Source organism: Scleropages formosus, chromosome 9, assembly GCF_900964775.1.
Source record: "Scleropages formosus chromosome 9, fSclFor1.1, whole genome shotgun sequence".
In the NCBI taxonomy this organism is placed as follows: Eukaryota; Metazoa; Chordata; class Actinopteri; order Osteoglossiformes; family Osteoglossidae; genus Scleropages; species Scleropages formosus.
Window position 1 is genome coordinate 26,961,364 of NC_041814.1, and position 17,662 is coordinate 26,979,025.

The 17,662-nt window shown below is 44.4% G+C and overlaps 1 protein-coding gene across 1 annotated transcript in view; it reads left to right on the plus strand.

Moving 5' to 3' along the window:
* The first annotated feature begins 1,015 nt into the window (after positions 1-1,015).
* The window catches only part of yes1 (YES proto-oncogene 1, Src family tyrosine kinase), a 33,983-nt gene continuing 17,336 nt past the window's right edge, over positions 1,016-17,662 (plus strand). The window contains exon 1 of the mRNA XM_018756845.2: positions 1,016-1,665. The gene's annotated coding sequence lies outside the window, so the exon portion shown is untranslated. The remainder of the gene's footprint in view (positions 1,666-17,662) is intronic.

The window sequence follows — 17,662 nt, forward strand, 5'->3', positions numbered from 1 at the left end:
CATACATTCCTTATGGAACCGAGTTCACTTTACATGTACTTAGCTGTTAAATGTGGTAACCAAAGGTTTTTTCTTTTGTCGGTCTGCCGCCTCAAAAGGTTGGGTGCAAAAATTATTTTAACTGTCTATTTTTCATAAAGAAAATTGTGTGTTTTTAATAAACAGTTCAAGTAAAAAGTTTGAGTACACCTAGGCAACCTGGACAGCATCTGTATGGGAGGAACTGGACAGAAGAGTGATTGTTCTCTGGTGGCTCTGCAATATCTGGACACTGTAAATCTCCTTGTACAAAAAGATCAGATAAATTGTTATTTTCCTTGTTATCTAAATGGTTGTAACAGGAGTAGCCAGTATATAATAATAATAATAATAAGAAGAAGAAGAAGAAGACATATTCTGAAATAAAAACATTTAAAATTTATAGCTGCATTTTCATCACTTTTCTATTTTGTAAAATGTGTTTGTTGCATACCCTGCCTCACACCCTATGTGTCCAGCATAGGCTCTGGACACTGTGACAAGCAGTTTTTGATCACTGAGGGACAGAAGTGGTACAGTTTTATAACAGCTGTGTCGTATGTTTTTTTTTATAGTGTCTAACCTGTTAATAAGTGCAAAGAAATATGCGTTGCTTAGCTTTTATTGATTGTAACTTAGTGAAAAAGTGACTTTAGAGTTACGAACAAACCGAGTTTCAAACATACTTCGATGTCAACTATGCTCGTTAATAATAATAATAAAAATAATAATAATAATAATAACAATAACAACGGCGTAAAGTATCTTTCTCTCTCTCTTTCTTATAGGTGGCGATATGCTGTGCTCTTGGGACCTGCATTTTTCAGTGCTGTGGACTTAAATCCGTGTTTTGAAACCACAACACAGCACCCGAGGCAGCGTGACCGCGCATTGACTCGTGTCCGGTCGAGCTCTAGTCGCTCACTCCTCTGTTTATTATTATCGTTATTATTACTTTGTCGAGGTTCCCTTCAGTGAAACTAGAGGGCAGCAAATCATTTTACAACATAAACGCGAGAAATTGCTTTAATGAGCGGCGGAGCGCAGTTTTAACACGTCTGGAACGTCTCTCGCCGTGATTTACTTTTTATTATTTATTAGTTGCGATTTATTTAATTTTTTTTTTTGCAGGGACCCGAAAGCTGGAGAGCGGGGTGGCCGCTCCACCTGCGAGCTGCTATCGCTTCTCCTGCCCCCGTCTCCAGCTGTTCTTTCCCCCTGGAAGGCAGGAAGGCGGGCGGCCATGTTGTCGGACGGCTCCTAAGTTCGGGGGCGAGGACGCGCACGGGGTGGACGCGCACAGGAACTGGGAGTCATTTTCGCCTTTTGTTGTGCGGGCTCAGCTTTTCTCCCCCATGCCGGGCTATTGTTAGTGGCGCTCTTATTTCGTTGACATTTTTGTTTCCATTGTGTAGCCCGCCCCGGGCCGGTGCTCTTCATCGGCCCACTTTGTGCGCCCCGGCGCGGTGTTTTGTTCTACCGGACTTCGCCGACATGGCAGAGACTGTGATTCCAAGTTGGAAATAACGACCGCGGCGCCACCAGCTTACCGAGGCCGAGAAGTAGTACCGCCGCGTGAGGGGAGAGAGAGCAGCAGGCGCGCAGGAGGGAGCGGCGCGTGCAGCTGAGGACGGGGGTCTTCCACAGGTAAAGTTGACACAGTTACAACAGTAATATAAATTGTGATTGTTATTTTCCTAATTGGAGAGTGCTTTACTGCGGATTGTAAAATCGTAAAAGTGTGGAACTGTTGGGGTTCGGAGGGCCTGTGCGCGGAGCCCGAATCGGGGGCGCGTGCGGTGTTGTAACGCCGTAGCGGTTTGAAAACGTCTTTCGCGTGCGCTCTCTTAAGTCGCGAGGTTGCTCGCGGACGTCCCACAGCACGCGCCTGGGTGGCCGTTCCCGAGAGGATCGCCTCGTTTAGCTCGAATGCTATTATCTTGGCGTAACATTTACGCTGAGGAATTTTTTTTTTTTTTTTTTTAAAAAACCGTCAACTTACTGTTTACGGCAATAAGTAAGTTATTAAAGGCGATAATTGCCACATATTGAGGCTTATTCCTTCGAGGCACGCGCTAAGGGGCTGCAAGCTTCCCGCGCTGCTGCTCGGTGCGCTCCTCGTGCCGTGGGGAAGCAGCTGTTCGGGGAGCCTTTCATCTCCTGGAAAAAAAAAATGTACCTCCTCCACCAAAAAGCGATGAAGCTGAAGGACCTCGAATCTTTTGCTCTTATTTCGGTGTGAATTACCCAAACATTTCAAAATGTCACCCTGGTTGGTCTCATTTCCGACATTTCCATTTTAAATTTAGTTTACTTTTGAGACATCTCCTAACATGATGATTATCTGTTTCTACGGTTCTCCTTCAACTTCTCGTCCGATTTTTTTAGGTGACACCCCCCCACCCCAATTCCTCTAAGAAGTTCTGTGAGTTTGGGCCACAGAACTCCACACGGGACCTGAGCCAAACATGCTCTATAAGACAAGAAGCCTGCTTGTTCATCACGTTTCCTCATTCAGTTCAATTCCTCATGTTTGTCCCATCTTCTCCGAGTTCAGGCGCATCAGGCTTGACGAAGAGGTCAGATCTGCAGTGTCTTTCCTGTGAAGAACGCAGGAGAGTTTTAAGATTCCAGAGGGCTGTAAATAATTTGCTTTGGCTTTTCTTTGTCCACTACCAGAATAAGGTGTGAGATGTCAGTGCCTAAATGGCAGTGCTTGCTCCTTAGATGTTCAGGTGGCCGTCAACAGTAGATGCTGGGTAAGGTATGAGAAGAGCGTGCCGGGAAAGTAAACGCCCAAGGCATGGCTGATATGTCACGGTGGCTTGAAGCTTTATGGGTTTCCTTCTTCCTCTCATAGCTGTGAGATGAAGGGAAACCCTACCCTGTAGAAGTGATTGTAGCGGTTGAGTAAACTAAGAAAGTCAGCAGGGGTTCCAGGAAGAGGTTCCATTTAATGGATGTAGGTCGAGAGATCTCACTAAGACTTAAGGTTGAGTAAGATGGCTTGTCTTCGTTTTCGTCTAGTATTTGGTGTTAGTTTATAGAAATGTTTGAATGAAGGAGCTTTCTCTCATGACTTTCTCTAACAGTTACATTTTTAAATGTAGAAAGTGACCCCCTCACTGACATGCATTGATCATCCACTACTTATCACATAACTTGGTCCAAGGACTAGTGAGCAGTTCACAATTCAAATCCTCAGCGATGCTTCTACCAGTGTCATTTTGTAACTTCCTTTTTAGTTGTGCTATTTGGGACATGGATGTGGTTTATTTACACCTTTTATACCTAGTAGAAGGAAAGTGAGGACAATACGTGGGCAGTACCACCCTTCTTTGTCAGTGTTATTAGAAACTCTAAAGCCTTGGTCCAGTGTTTTAAGGCTTTATAGTAACATGGACCTTAAGGTGTTCTACGTGGTTCAGGTCTACTGGCTCCCACGTTTGTCCTTGAGTTTCTGGTTTATCAACTGTCCTTGCAGCCAACAGGTTGTGCTTCTGGAATCCTGCTAAGGTGGATGTTAAGTTGTAACATGGAGAAAGACTCTTAATGTAAGTGAGCTTTTGCAAGTCATTTGAATGAATGTGCCTGATAAGCAAGTCAGGTGAAATTGTGCAACTGGTTGACTGCAGGTGGGAGGAATCAGAATGGAGGCAGGAAACATGATTCATGCAGCCATTTATTGCATACAGGTTTAGATTTTAAGATATGCCTAAATAATGACACACCTGAAAATTAATGAAATCTTTTTAATTTGTTTTATTTAGATCTGTCGCAGGTGCTTTTTATGAAGTCTCCAGGACAGCGTGTTTGTACTGTTGTCTGTTCAGCATACCGTAAGTCAGATTTGTCCTTGCATCTGAACTGGCAACCGTTTGTTCCCTAACGAGTCTACCATTTGGTACCAGATTGGAGGTGTTTGCATTTGGCTCGGCCACCTTGCTTGAGTCCTAACTTTTCAAAAGGTTTTAACAGGGACAAGGAGAAAAGGATCCAGATATTTATACCGTGACTCGAACGACCACGTGGTCTCCTGCTTTCGGTGTACCGCCACGTTCTACAGGGCACGCTGCAGGAGGGAGAAACGTTGAGGCTTGCCCTTAAGCAGACTTGTTCAGTAAACTGATGCAACTTCAGGCTGTGCCAGAGCAGAGGAGTGACCTGGTGATGTTCCAGCACTGTGTGTGGGTGGCACATTGAGTGTGGGAGGGACTTTGCCGTTGTGCCCTACAGCATTGTACTTAACCTGAAGTAATTTACTACAATTTGACAGCAGTATGATTTAAATATGAAAATAAAGTATAAATAAAACTTACAGCAGTGTGAAAAGAGACACATTGGTGTCAGCTTGTTCTGCAAAGTTAAGACATTTTCCTATTTGTCTTCAGAGGGGTGTCTGCGACCCCCTTGGGTTGGTACATGGGCCAGCTTGCCAGCTGTGTGCATGTGTGTCTGGGACGTTATCTGCACGTCAATGGATGACGGCAGTGGTTAAGCTACGTGTCCTGTGCAATGATGCTTCCTCTGGTGCGCTAATCCTGCCGTAGTGAGAGGACGCTAACAGCTTGGCGATTAGCACTGCCAGAGTCTGTGGGGGCTGGGCCAGCTCCAGCTTTTTGTGAGGGCTTCTAATACTGTCGATGGTTTCAAAATGCCCCGTCGATGGTCCCCGCTCTTCTTAGGCTGTTTTTTTGTTACAGCAGCTCGAAAACGTACGATTAAAATACAAAATCAGGAACCTGGTTTGGAAAAGATGCGGGGCCGATGGATGTGGGTATCTGTTAGTGAAGGTTCAAGCAAGGATATGATGTTGGAATTAGATGTAAATGTTTCCAGAGCGAAAATGTATGGTTTATTAGTCCATTGAATATCTTGAAGAGAGCTGAACCAAGAAAAGCAGTGAAGGAGGGTGTTGACTACTTATATATAATTTATTAGGGGCAGCTGGGACCGTAGTCTTTAGCGTGATTATAGTATATTATACTACTTGTAGTTATACCTGTACAGGACCTGTAGTCAATGCAGGGAGCAAAACTGGGAGTAATATTACTATTTTTCTTGAGTCGTTGACAGTCTCGGATGCTGCATTTTCGACTAGTTAAAGGAGGGAGGTGGTGCAGGGTTAAATGAGACAAGGGAACTGAACTCTGATTTTTGTGTGTAGATCTTTCTCATAAGGTGGTACGAAATGGACACTGAAGCCAGGTTGAATGCCTTATGGTTTATTTCTGTAGGCTGCATCCACCTTTTTGTTTTATTACAGGTTTTTATGACTTAATACATCTTTTGGCACAAATATGCAACCTTAGCATGCAGTCAAGTTTTGTTGATGAACTCAAGAAAAAGGGAGAATGTCTGTCCCTCTGGTGTTTGACTCTCAGGTTTCAAAGGCAACATGTCTTTTGTGTCCTGGGTCAATGTGTAATGTGTCACGTAGCCAGTGTAGAACCTTCATCTTTCTCTTTCCCTTTTTCTAGCTTTGGGTAGCTCCGGCAGGCGGTTCCCCAAAGTCCATGGGATGGGGAGACCACTGATGGCATGGGTTTGTTACACCTTTTGTTTTGTGATGAATGTGGGTATTTTTGGAGATATCCTGCCATTTTTTTTGGTCTTTCGCTAAAGAAAAAAAGGACTGCTTGTCAAAACTTGAAATTCCAGGTTTTTCACTGCTTTTCTTTAAGTTCAGATTTATTGTTCCATTATGTACTCTGAGTTTTCCGAGTCTTTTTAGATTAAAATCATTTTTCACTTCTAATTCATGTTGTATTTTTTGTAAAATTAGTTTTGTTTTTGGTTTCTGGAAATGTTGGTTGTGCAAAGTGTGGAACATCTGTGTAAATAAAGGGATATGTCGAGTAAGGGTCTTTTCCTTTTGTTCAAATGTAGATATTAAACGCATTCAAGTTCAACTTTAATCGGCACATGCGAAATTGAAACCATTTATGAGCCTCAAACTTGTGAGCCTGAACACTAAAAATGGCAATGACACAAGTTATTACATTGACTTTGCTGTTCTTCATTCAGTCATTGTGCTTTTTTAAATATATAACTTTAATTTGGTTACAGGTGGTTGTACAGTTGGAACTCGTACACTAACTTGGGCTAATTGATCTTCCCACAAAGAACTTTCTTTATAATTCACCAGACAGTGGCACTTAGTTCTGATGAGAAACATAAATGTGAAGTGTTGGAATTCTGTTGCACCAAGTTTGTGATCTGGCTGATATTTAAGTAGGTACCTTTTATCAATCCATATTTTCTTTTGTCGAAATGATGAATGAAAGGCATTTTAAATTTTCCTTCAACGCTCCAAAAAATCAGTAAATTACTGTTAATTTTCAGGAAATTGAAACCATGAGAGGGGCTTTCCTGATCCAGAAAAGAAACCTGCAGTTTTTACTCATTCAGTTTTTGTAGCTGGGAGGTTGCGAGAGGGGTTAAATATATATTCCTCTACATGCTCACAAAATTCTAAGAACTGGGTTAAGCACACAGAAAAAAAATCAGTTTTCTGTACTAATAAAAGCGTTTGTTTCCCTGTAAAGTTAAAGTTCACTTCTTTATGGTTTGGTTTTGCCATGTTTTGTTTTTCCTGGATGAGTGGAGTTTCTTCCTTCCTCACTGAAACAGACATGCTCAGTGGAAAAAGAACAGCGGGTGGGGGGTGTGCACAGGCTTATTTCCATGTATGCTGTGAAGGGGTGAACCTTGGCAGCAGTTCATGTAGTATCCCAGAAAGCTCTTTTTTTTTTTCTTTTTTTTTTTGTGCAGAGCAACGATATTCATTTTTGTCATTTATGTTTCCTGTGTTGGGAAGGAAACTCGGAAGTAGCATGGGTGAATGTGGATGAGGCAGCTGTTAAGTCATACATATCTAACAAACTTGTTTTTCACTGCCATTTTTACTGATTTATTGATTTAGGTAGCTAATTTTCCCTGTCTGGCTTAGAGTAGTACTTTGGTTGGGGGGGAGATAGCTTCTCTCAATGATTTATCTACTTATACAGTACTGTATTTTTGAGCAACTTTAGAGTGCATACCTTCATCAAGGATATTACAGCAGGAGATTCTGAACCCGAGTCTTTCAATTGCAAAGTGGACAGGTACACCACCTGCTGCTCCATGTACATGCAGCTGATTTTAAGTATTTGTTTGCTTACCTTTCACAAAGGAGAAATGACAGGATCACTTTTGAGACTTCAAACCAACAGCCTTTCTTGTCATGTGCTTAACTTTCACCATTGTTGTTCTGGTTGCTACTTCTGCATGAACAAGACCAGCTTTGGTATTTGGTGAGTCCATGAAAAAGAGCAGAGAGGTAAAGTATAAAGTGCCTACTTGTTATCTGATGGACTCAGATTTGATGGTATCTTTACCCATGCCAACTATTAGATCTAGGTACACCTCATGAACTTGTCCAAGTCTTGTCTTTGTTGTACAGATGTCCCTCAATTTACAAACTTGTTCACAGTTTTGGTATACCAGCTCTTGACTTTTGATAACCCATTTTTCATTTCCAGAACAAAAAATCAGTGTAGGGAAATTTTATCTGAACTGCTACATAAATAAAAATTTTAAAAAATTTGAGAGTGAAGCGGAAGTGCAGTAATATACTGTAGTTGGCACTAGTGTACCATCAGCATTTTCCTGTTGGTTTCCTGTCTCATTTACTTTGTATTGATGCTTTGTGTTTGTGCAGTGGCAGTGCAAGAATGACTGCCAAGCTTCGTCCAGCCAGCACAACTCAAAATGAACTGTTCTTCTTTGGGAGAGTATAGTATCGGTTCACTGCTTATTTTAAGCAGTTTCTTTTAAACGTGAATTTCATTACTGAATGTTTGTTGTTGTCTGCTGGATGTAAGGAATGTAGAATTCGTTTCCAAAATCTGCACCTTAAAAAGATGCACATTAATAACCCCAAGTGTGTGTTTGTTAGGTAATTTAAGTATTCTGTAACGTGCTGACATAAGTTTATAGTTAAGTGTTTTAGTGACATTTTGGGGGAAATTGGTTTGGAATTTTCAGATTTGAACACATTGACTGGGAAAACATTACTTATCCCATTTAAAGTAGGGAAATAGGCCTTTGGTATAAAATGTTGGTATCCAGACCGTTTTCAGGAACAGATTAATTTCATAAATTGAGGGATTGCTGTATTTTGGTATTTTATATTTTTGTTTGATCAGTTTCAGTGCCTTTTCACTGTTAGTCTCCATTTAGCTTATTCTCTTTTTTGTCTACTTGAATTGGTTTTTCATTGCAAAAAGATATGATTTGTGATGTCATTTTCCAGTGCAGTACTTTGGGCAGGTCTTCACTTGAAATAAGAAGTGGTGAAGTTAGCCAGAAAGTGGTGGAGACAAGTCACTGCAAGCACTGACATTTTTACAGGGAGAAAATACACAATTGAATATACTAATGGATTGCTCGCTGAAGAAAGTGTAATGAAAATTTAGTTCACATACATCTTTGGAGCTCCATTACTGGACTGTAGGTTGAGCCAGATGAAGAGGTTCCAGGGAGTCATTGCCTCGGAGATCCATTTTATTTATTCATAACTTTTTATTGTTTATGACAAGAAAGCACACTTTTAATTTTGTCAGAATACATTTAGCTGGAAACTATTTGTTTTGTCCAAATCTAATCTACTATGTAGTCTTGAACTCATGTAGGAGAATACAAGGGAAGTGGTAGCCGAAACCTTCCAGTTGAAAGGCTCAGATTCAAATCCCACTAGGGCTGTAATGCCCTTGGCCAAAGTACTTACCCTGAATTGCTACAGTAAAATTTGTCCAGCTGTATAAATGGGTAAAGGACCTGGTGTAGTAGCGTCACCTTTGGAAGGACCCCAATGAACTCATTCAGTTTACCCCTCTCTTCCTGAAATGTTAGTGCTTACCCTGAATTGCTTCAGCAAAAATTACCCTTCTTTACAAGTGGGCAAGTCACTCCAATGCATTTAAAATTCTAAGGTGCTTTGTAGAAAAGCTTCAGCCAAAAAGTAGACACCCGGTATCATAGTGGTTCCAGCTCCCACGTGTGCACTCAGAGGTCGTAGGTTTGAGTCCCACCTCCTTCTCCAGCACCCTTGTTCAAGGTACTCAACCCTGAATTGCTTCATTAAAACATTACTTAGCTGTATAAGTTTGTGAATAGTTGTAAGTAACCGAAAGCTGCGTCAGCTAAATTATGAAAAGTAAATTATAGCTTACTGTGTTAACCAAACTTGCCTTTGACAAAGGTATAGAGAAGTGAATAAATTTAAATAACACTAAAATCCTAAAAAGCTGTGTTCTCAGCATTACATTATGGTCAGCCTGAAGTGGGGTGTTGGGTGGGATCAAATCCGAGGCCGTAGCTCCGATGTGTCCGGCTCCGCTGTGCGCCGTTCTGTGCCGCTCTGCGCCGCTAGGCCTTGCGTTTAGGTGGGAGAACCAGCTCCCAAGCGCAAAGGTCACAGCGCCATCGTAGTGGAGGAAGTGCAGAAGGTAAGTTCCAGTTCCTTTTGTTCCTAGGGTGTGTCAGGTCAAGGGTCATCCGGGATGCGTCTTTGTGCCTTTGGCAGAGAGGGAGAAACTCCACTTGGGGAATGTCACCGGCGCAGGCTTCGGCCTCTGTTGCCTCGATGCTAATCCGTTTCCTTGGAGCAGACGGAAATTGGGCCGGTGCCTGTTGTTGTGCCATAAAACAATGGCGAAAGTACACCGGAGCCTGGGCGTGTTGCTTCTGTTTACCCACGAGTCCCTGTGCGTTCAACACAACTGAAGTCAGGCACAGAGAGAGGAAGTCCCACTGTTTGCTTAAAGGCAAAATCCTTCGGCTAAATTGCGTCTGCAAAGCTCCTGCTGGATTTTGCCTCTTTGTAAAGTACCATAATGGGATGCAACTGATCATAGCCTGGATGGGAGCTCGGACCCCGTGCAGCGATCCAGACGCGATCCCAACTCTCAGGGTGACCTCTGTGCTGTGAGGCTGTGCTCTGGAATGAGTAGTAGAGCTGGGGATTGAGTTTAGCATTTACATTACTACTTTCAGCTGTCGCTTTTCCCCAAAGCTACTTACAATTATTTATCCATTTATACAGCTGGGTAATTTTTACTGGAGCAATTTAGGGTAAGTACCTTGCTCATGGGTACTATAGCTGGAGGTGAGACTCAAACCTGCAACTTTTGGGTCTAAAGGCAACAGCTCTAAGCACTGTGCTATGCTGTCGCTATATAGTATTTATATATAAGTTCTTCACTGTTCATTTCAGCTTTTCCCTTCACATTTAGTACCAGTAAGCTTGATTGGGTTTACGCAGTTTAATTAAATTCTGCTGCCTATTTTTTTTGCGTTGTAATAAACCAGATTATATTTGTAAAAAGCCTTTAATATTTGCGTGCCGTTTGAGACCATCTGTTTCAAGATGTCGAGTGTCTGTTAATTAGCTGACCCAGTAAAAATTAGGGGTAAAACGCATTTCCTGCCGTACAGCAGTGATGAAGCCTTAAAGCAGAAGGCTTCCTTGTCTTTTCAAAGCTTCTCCCTTAGGCAGTCCATTGTTTGCACTTTGTGTGCAAACAGAGCTGCATGGAAACTTTTTTTTAAAGTGTAGATGCTGATAAGTTGGACACATCCCACAGATAGACTTGATCTGGGCAAATGTGTAGGTATCGCTCCTCCCCTTTTTTATGGAGGAGTCCGTGTTGTGCTGTGAAATCTGTATACCTTTAGCTGGGTAACTTCTTTTTTCTGTTTTTTTTTTTTTAATTAATCTGACCATTTAGGTATGTTGTTCAAGAGCAGGGATTTGAATCCAGATTTTTTGATTGCAAGGGCAGATTATGAAATGGGACAGCTGGTAGCACAGTGGTTAGAGCCGCTGCCTTTGGACCCAAAGGTTGCAGGTTTGAATCCTACCTCCAGCTGTAATACTCTTGAGCAAGGTACTTACCCTAAATCATTCCAGTAAAATTACTCAGCTGTATAAATAACTGTCAAGTACCTTAACATTGTAAGTCGCTTTGGAGAAAAGTATCAGCTAAGCGAATAAATGTAAATGAAATACTCGTATATTAAGACATTAAGGGTATATTTGAAAACGATCCTTGAGGCTTTATCTTAATCCTTCTTGGCATTCCTCCGAGTATTGTATAAAATAACAGCTGCACAGTAAACCGGTCTACCTTACTGGGACCTGGAAGCTGGAGTTGCTTTAGGGATTTCCAGCGTCTCCCTGTTGTCTTGTCCGGCCTTGATCTCAAACTGCCCTCAGCGATTTCACTCCAATGCGACATCAGAACCTGATGGAAGGATCTAAGTGGTACTTCGGCAGGCCTTACAGCAGCACTATGTTCCACATACTTGTGCTGTCATCATGGTTACTTGGCTCTGCTCGCTTACCACATCGCTGACAGGGGCTGCGCTACGAGTGCGGCTGCTTTGGCAGGGTGGGAATTTCTTAGCGCACGTGTGTATGTCAGTAAAGGGGAATTTAAACTGACGTGTTTTGGCTCACGTCGTCGAAATGCACTCCCTTGACCGCACGGTGAATTACCGTTTCTTAGCTGGCGTGATTTTTGCGATATGTAGATTCTGCTTGCTCATACATAATCAGTGTGCCTGTGTGTGTCTGTTGGGGAGAGTTGGTTTTTTTTTTTTTTTTTTTTCCCCCCCTCCAGGTCCTCGGAGCAAAGCGTATCATTATGCCATCTGCAAGCTGATGCCTTGCATTTGGAATGTCGTGGGCGAAGGACTCTTCCAGCACTTTTACCATCTGACATGTGCCAAACGTTCGTCTGTCGCTACCGGAAGGGACATTGCTCACATACCCATGTCAGCTCCTCTTTGGCTACTGCCATTCGACAGTCAACGTGACAACTTGTTCCACAGCACCTCTGCAAAGGGTGCTGCGACTTCAGAGTCCGTGACGGGGACTCCGTGCGGGGAAGCGTGACCCAGTTTGGTGTAGGGAAATCCTGCGAGGCGCTGAGGGAAGAGTGATGGCCGCAGTACGTTGTACCTCTGGCTCAGGCTGCTGCAGGTTGTGAGTCTTTGCTGCCAGATCACCATCGCTTTATAATAACAGAAAAGAGCAGAACAGATTTTGTATGCAAAACAGACCTTCATATATCCATCCATCTGTTGGCAGTAATGCCACACCTCCCTTATTCAGGGCTGCCGTGCTCCAGAGGCCATTCTAGAAGTCCAGTGTGAGGCAGGGTAGATCCTGGACACGCCACGCATTTCATCGCAGAGCCGTCACTCACTCATCCACATTCGGTAATTTGGAGACGCCGGTTAACGCAAAACGTGTCGTCGGGTTGTGGGAGGAAACCGGAGCATCTGGTTTGAGATGCTCATTCGTAGTAAAGTACCTTCCTCCCTGGCAGCCGGTACGCGCATAGCGGTTGTTGCTGGGTTTTTGCAGTCCTACGGGGTTTTTGGTGGTCCATGAGGTGCCCCTCTCCAATGAGTGTTGTAGCGAGGGGCACGTGGGTAAGTCCAGTGACATTTGGCTTCCTCCGCTTGACCCATGCGGGCCTTCCTCTGCAAGTCATGGGGTGGGGATTTGCACGGGCCTTTCTGTCTAGGGAGAGGATTACGATATCCCTTGCTTGACCTCTGGGATCGGAACCGCATACCTTCGGAGGCTTCGCTCGATAGGCGTCGCGCTGCAGGCTCTCGAGTGGTGAGGAGCAGCGTGGGACTAAACGCGGTGCTGAGCGCAGGGGCAGAGGAAAGGGGTGTTACGGAAGATTGGCCGGCACGGTTTGCGGTTTTCTGCGGAGCATTACCCACAGCCTGAGAGATTAGAGCCGGTGTTGACGGTTTTTGGGACGGAGGCCAACGAAGAGCTGTTGTGATGAAAATTGCGCTCTATCAATATGGTCCATATCTGCTCTTTAGCAGGCCCATGCAGTGCCGTCGCCCTCCTCCCTCGTGTCTCCCGGTGCAGTCGCTCGTCTCTTGGCACAGCAAGCGCAAACCCGCCGCTCACAGTTCCGAATTTTCTAATCGCTGGAACTGCGGCTCTGGCACCGCTCCCGTTGCGCCGCCGCCGCCGTTCTGGGTTTTTGTTCTCCGCGGATGCTCTTCCGAGAAGGGAGAGCAAGTTCTGGCGCTCTGGCCTTCTCCCCCTCCTCCAGCTAAGTACCGAGTATAAAAACTGAGTTTGTCTCAATTTTTAAAAGGTAAAATACGCTCGCTTCTCAAATTAAGGACATGGAAGAAGTCATAACTCATTTGTTACTCTTAATTTTTGCCACGATTATAATCAGTAAAAGCTTAAAACAGGTGTTCCTCGGTTCATTTGCTGGTTATATTTTCTAAATCTTGGATATACGCATGTTCAGTTAAACATATAGACTCTTTACTTTTCTATTAACGTTCGGTTACTGTCAGACTGGTTTAAAGTGACTGAGAATGAAAATGTTTTCTCGTCAGACTCCTGTTCGATCCAAATTGTTGACCGATTCGCTCCATAAACACATGCGTAAATTCTCATTTCCCGACTGATCACCGAAACTCGCCAAGCCCAAGACACAAGCTGTAAGCACAGTAAATAAGTGGAATTACCGCAGTCCCGCACTATTGGTTGTGTACTTTACTGGCACCAGTTGACCGGGTACATAAATACAGGTGCCATCCACAGCTTTAAAATAGTTTGTTAAAATGTAATAAAGTGGAATATGTTTGTATCGACGACACAATGTTCATAACTTTAACGGAGCTTCATTCAAAGATTGTGTGTTAAAATCCAAGAAGCCTTGGTACTTTATTACCGTTTAGCGTTTAGAAGGGTGTGTGTACAAGGTATATTTGTATGTGTAATGCTTCTTTAGGGTTGATGGTACTTGTAACATTGAAAAAGCAGATGGTAACACACACACACACACACACACACACACACACACACACAAACCCTAAGGCTCCAGAGAAGGGTGCAGGCCTTTCCGCTGTCTTCGATTGTGTGCTCCAGGAGAACAGGTGTGTGTGTGTGTGGGTGGGTGGGACTGGCTGGGCAGAGCGAAAAAGGAAAATCAATCCGGTTTCCTGCCTGCTGTTCATCCAGATGTTTGGGGGAATGATTCAGGGGTTGGGGCGAAGCTGGATCCGTGCCATCGGGGGCAACGACAGTCCGTCTGCATCTCATCAATGAGCTGCTTGCTCGGTTTGCACCGCAGCCCCAAGTGCCTCTTTGGCTGCTACCTCACTGTATGTGTGAACGGCTGCTGGGAGCGGTAGGCCTCCATGTCCGTCCTGTCCCCCCCCCCCCCCAATGCGGGAGCCTAGGGAGAGGTATGAGAACGTAACAGTAATAATACAGGTGTCCCTCAATTTTACTGTTTACCCTCTAATTTTTTTAAAAAAAGTGGTAGGGTTTTAACATCGGTATTAATTTCGATCTACGTTGAAATTAAATTGAATTTCATATGACATAAAAAAAAAAAAAGACCTTTTCTCTGCTGCATCTTTCAGTTGGGGGTAAAGTAACATGAATGTGTTTTCACTTATTTTATGTTTTTTTTTTTACCCTGATCTTTCAACTCCGTCTTAGTGTTGTCAGATGCTTGACTTGCATAGAGCTGCTTTCAGGTGATTTATGGACGGGTGGAGAAGCCGTTGACGTCGTCTCGCTCGCATCTCAGAGGCCACTGTCTTTCTCGAGCTTTAATTTTAATCCTTTTTTTTTTTTTTTTTTTTAATTGAAACGACAAGGCAGCTTGCCGTCAAACAGCTTTTGTTCAGCATCCTTCAGATGACCAAGGCCAACGTAGCAATGGAAGCACCGCACCCCTCCTCACCTTCTCCGAAATTACATCCAAACACTTGCATGACCCCCCCCCCCTTTGCCCATCAGAGGGACAGACAGGGCTTGAATGAGCTCAGCCTCCTGCCTCATTAGTGCCATTATCCCCTCTGAAGAGGATTACATCAGTCACCCCCCCCCGGTGCCGGCATTTACTGTAAGTGGGGCAACCCCCTGGCTCACTGTGTGTGTGTGTGTGTGTGTGTGTGTGTGTGTGTGTGTGTGAGAGGGAAGGATAAGAGCCTTTTCTCCACGCTACACTGCTCTCGCATAGGTGACTAGTGCCATTGAGGCCCTCTTTGTTCCCACCGCTCTCCTGCACATTCAAGGCTCAACTCTGGGGTCAAACAAGGTCAAGTCTGGACCGGCAAGGTCTGCTCATTACACTTAAGTGAAATCGTCTTTACACCCACATTTCCCTTGTAAGACACAAGAGGAAGTTATTACATTCTCACACACACACACACAAATCAGAGTTTCTTCCGATGTGTACGTCTACTTTCTGAGTAACTTTAAGCTTTAATAATTAATCAGCCTCATCTTTAATGATTTGCCATTTGAAAAGCCTTCACAGCTTACACACATGAAATACATTGCATCTCATCCTGACACGTCTGGTCTGTTTAGTAACAAGAATGTGGTTAAAGGTTTTGCGAAGAACAGGATGTGGGTTTGGTTGGTGATGACTGGAGCTGTCTAGAAGAGGCATCGCAGTACCTTTAAATCAGTGCTTGATTTGATGCGTTTCGCTTCCTCCGTGTACCAGTGTCCTTACCCGACACTTTCAAGTTGGTTTCCGCTCTTCTTCCTCATCTCAAGCCAAGTCGGCATGAGAACATTGAAATAACTGCAACTTGTGTTCTGTAGGGGGCGGCGCATCGGGTTGGACTGGTGCCTCCCCGCTTCAGATGTGCGTTTTGATCTGGCTCGGAGTCTGCGTGTTCTCTTCACGTTCGCATGAATTTTCTCCATGCGCTCTGGTTTCCTCCCACAGTCTTAACAGTTGTGTTTCAGGTGGATCTGTGACTTTCATACACACATTAAGGTGCAATTTAATGAGGGAACAATTGCGTTGCACAGACATGTTCAGTTCAGACTGTGGTCCTGTGCCCACCATCCACAGTGTACCCTCCCTCACACCCATGTTTCCAGGCTGTACTCCAGACCACCATGACCCTGCACTGAACAAGCTGCTACTAATAAATGATCTTTCAGTCCCATATTAGACCATTTAGTCGTTACATCAGTCTTAAGGGTGAGAATCTCCTGAGGTGTTCCATAAGGAAACTGACAGGTCGAGGGAGCTGTTGCCATGACGTTCCCTAGTCTGTATGTAATTCTCTCCTCCCATCAGTTTCTCTCCTGTTCCCTGTGTTTTAGCCCATCTTAATGTTGGGAGTCAGATGGGCATCACCATGCCAACACATGAATTGCAACCGTCCGGCAAGAGCCAGGGGCCCCTCGTTGACCTCTCACCTCCTCTCGGCTGACATTCTTTAAAACGCAGAAAGGGAGAGAAAGACGTTCGGCGTCAGTAGGGCAGCGCACCCGTGGTGCTTAGGTCCACCGCTTGCAAAGTGAAACTTCTCAGTTTCAATCTCACTCCGCTCTAGTGCCCTTTAGCGAGGTACTTACTGTGAATTAGTCCGGTAAAATGACCATGCTCAACACACCCCCCCCCCAGACATACATCCTGAGTAGCTCTTTGAAAGGAGGGCTGTAGAGAAGCAGAACTGCCCTCACCCTTCTGCTGATGGAAGAATTCGATTCTGTTTGACGGGGACGTGTTTATCTTTTGATGCGCTCACCCTGACGTCAAGCGTTTGAACAGTGCCCGATGCAGAACTCGACGCAAACATCTCCACTGAAGTCTGATCTGACTTCAAACCCACCAGTACCCATCAGCCTCCGTCCGCAGCTACTGTGTGGTCAGCAAAGCTCACTGGGTTCGAAGGTCAGTCAGACATCCTGTGTTGGACCGGATGACAGATTATTTTCCAACATGCTCATAACACTCTTAACCCCCCCCCCCCCCCCCCCCCGGTCTTAACCTCATTCCTTGTTCCCTTAGAAGCACATCCATAATGTCTTGCGAAGGACCTGATCACCTTCAGAAATGGGTTGTTGTTTCGCAATGCAGCGAGAGGCTGTTCCTCATCATAGCTCACAGTCTTCAACATCACATGTCCGTGTACAAGTGGGGATTAAATACAGTTCATCTGAGATTTCCCATGAGCCTTCACTGGAGAGCATGCCTTTATGGAGTTTTTTTTCCCCCCTCCTCCCTCAAATCTTGGTTAAACCGCTGCTTTAATATGCGGGAAACACCATAATTCAGATTGACCGAGATACTTGTGGTTCCTTTCGGGAGGTATGACCTTACATATAGTCTGAAGCTGCACGGTTCACCATGGAAACCTCTGCTTTGGTTCACCGTTGACTCGTGTGCCGCCTTTACGCAGCTTGTGACGTCCTCTTGTTAGCGCCGGGAAAATATGGAAGTCATTGGCAGGCAGCAATTTTCTCAAAGTGCCCAGCGGGTTCAAAGAAATTAGGTTTTTTCGTCTTTAAACTGCACACATGCTGCTTAAATATCACAGAATAGAAGGGTGAATCGTGTTCAGCTGCACGTTTTCTTCAGCAGGTAGTTCCAAAGCACCGGCTCGGACTGTAAACTAGAATCTGAGGATGTAGGTGAATCTCGACGTCTTGAAAGGAGAGAAGCTTGGTTTTGTGCTGAGGGGGGGCAAACGAAGGAGCTGAAAGCGAACTGGCGAGTGCGGTTTCCCGTGATCACCGTGGGTGACTTTGTACCGTTTTCCGTGTGGTTGGTTGCTTTTGCCGTCC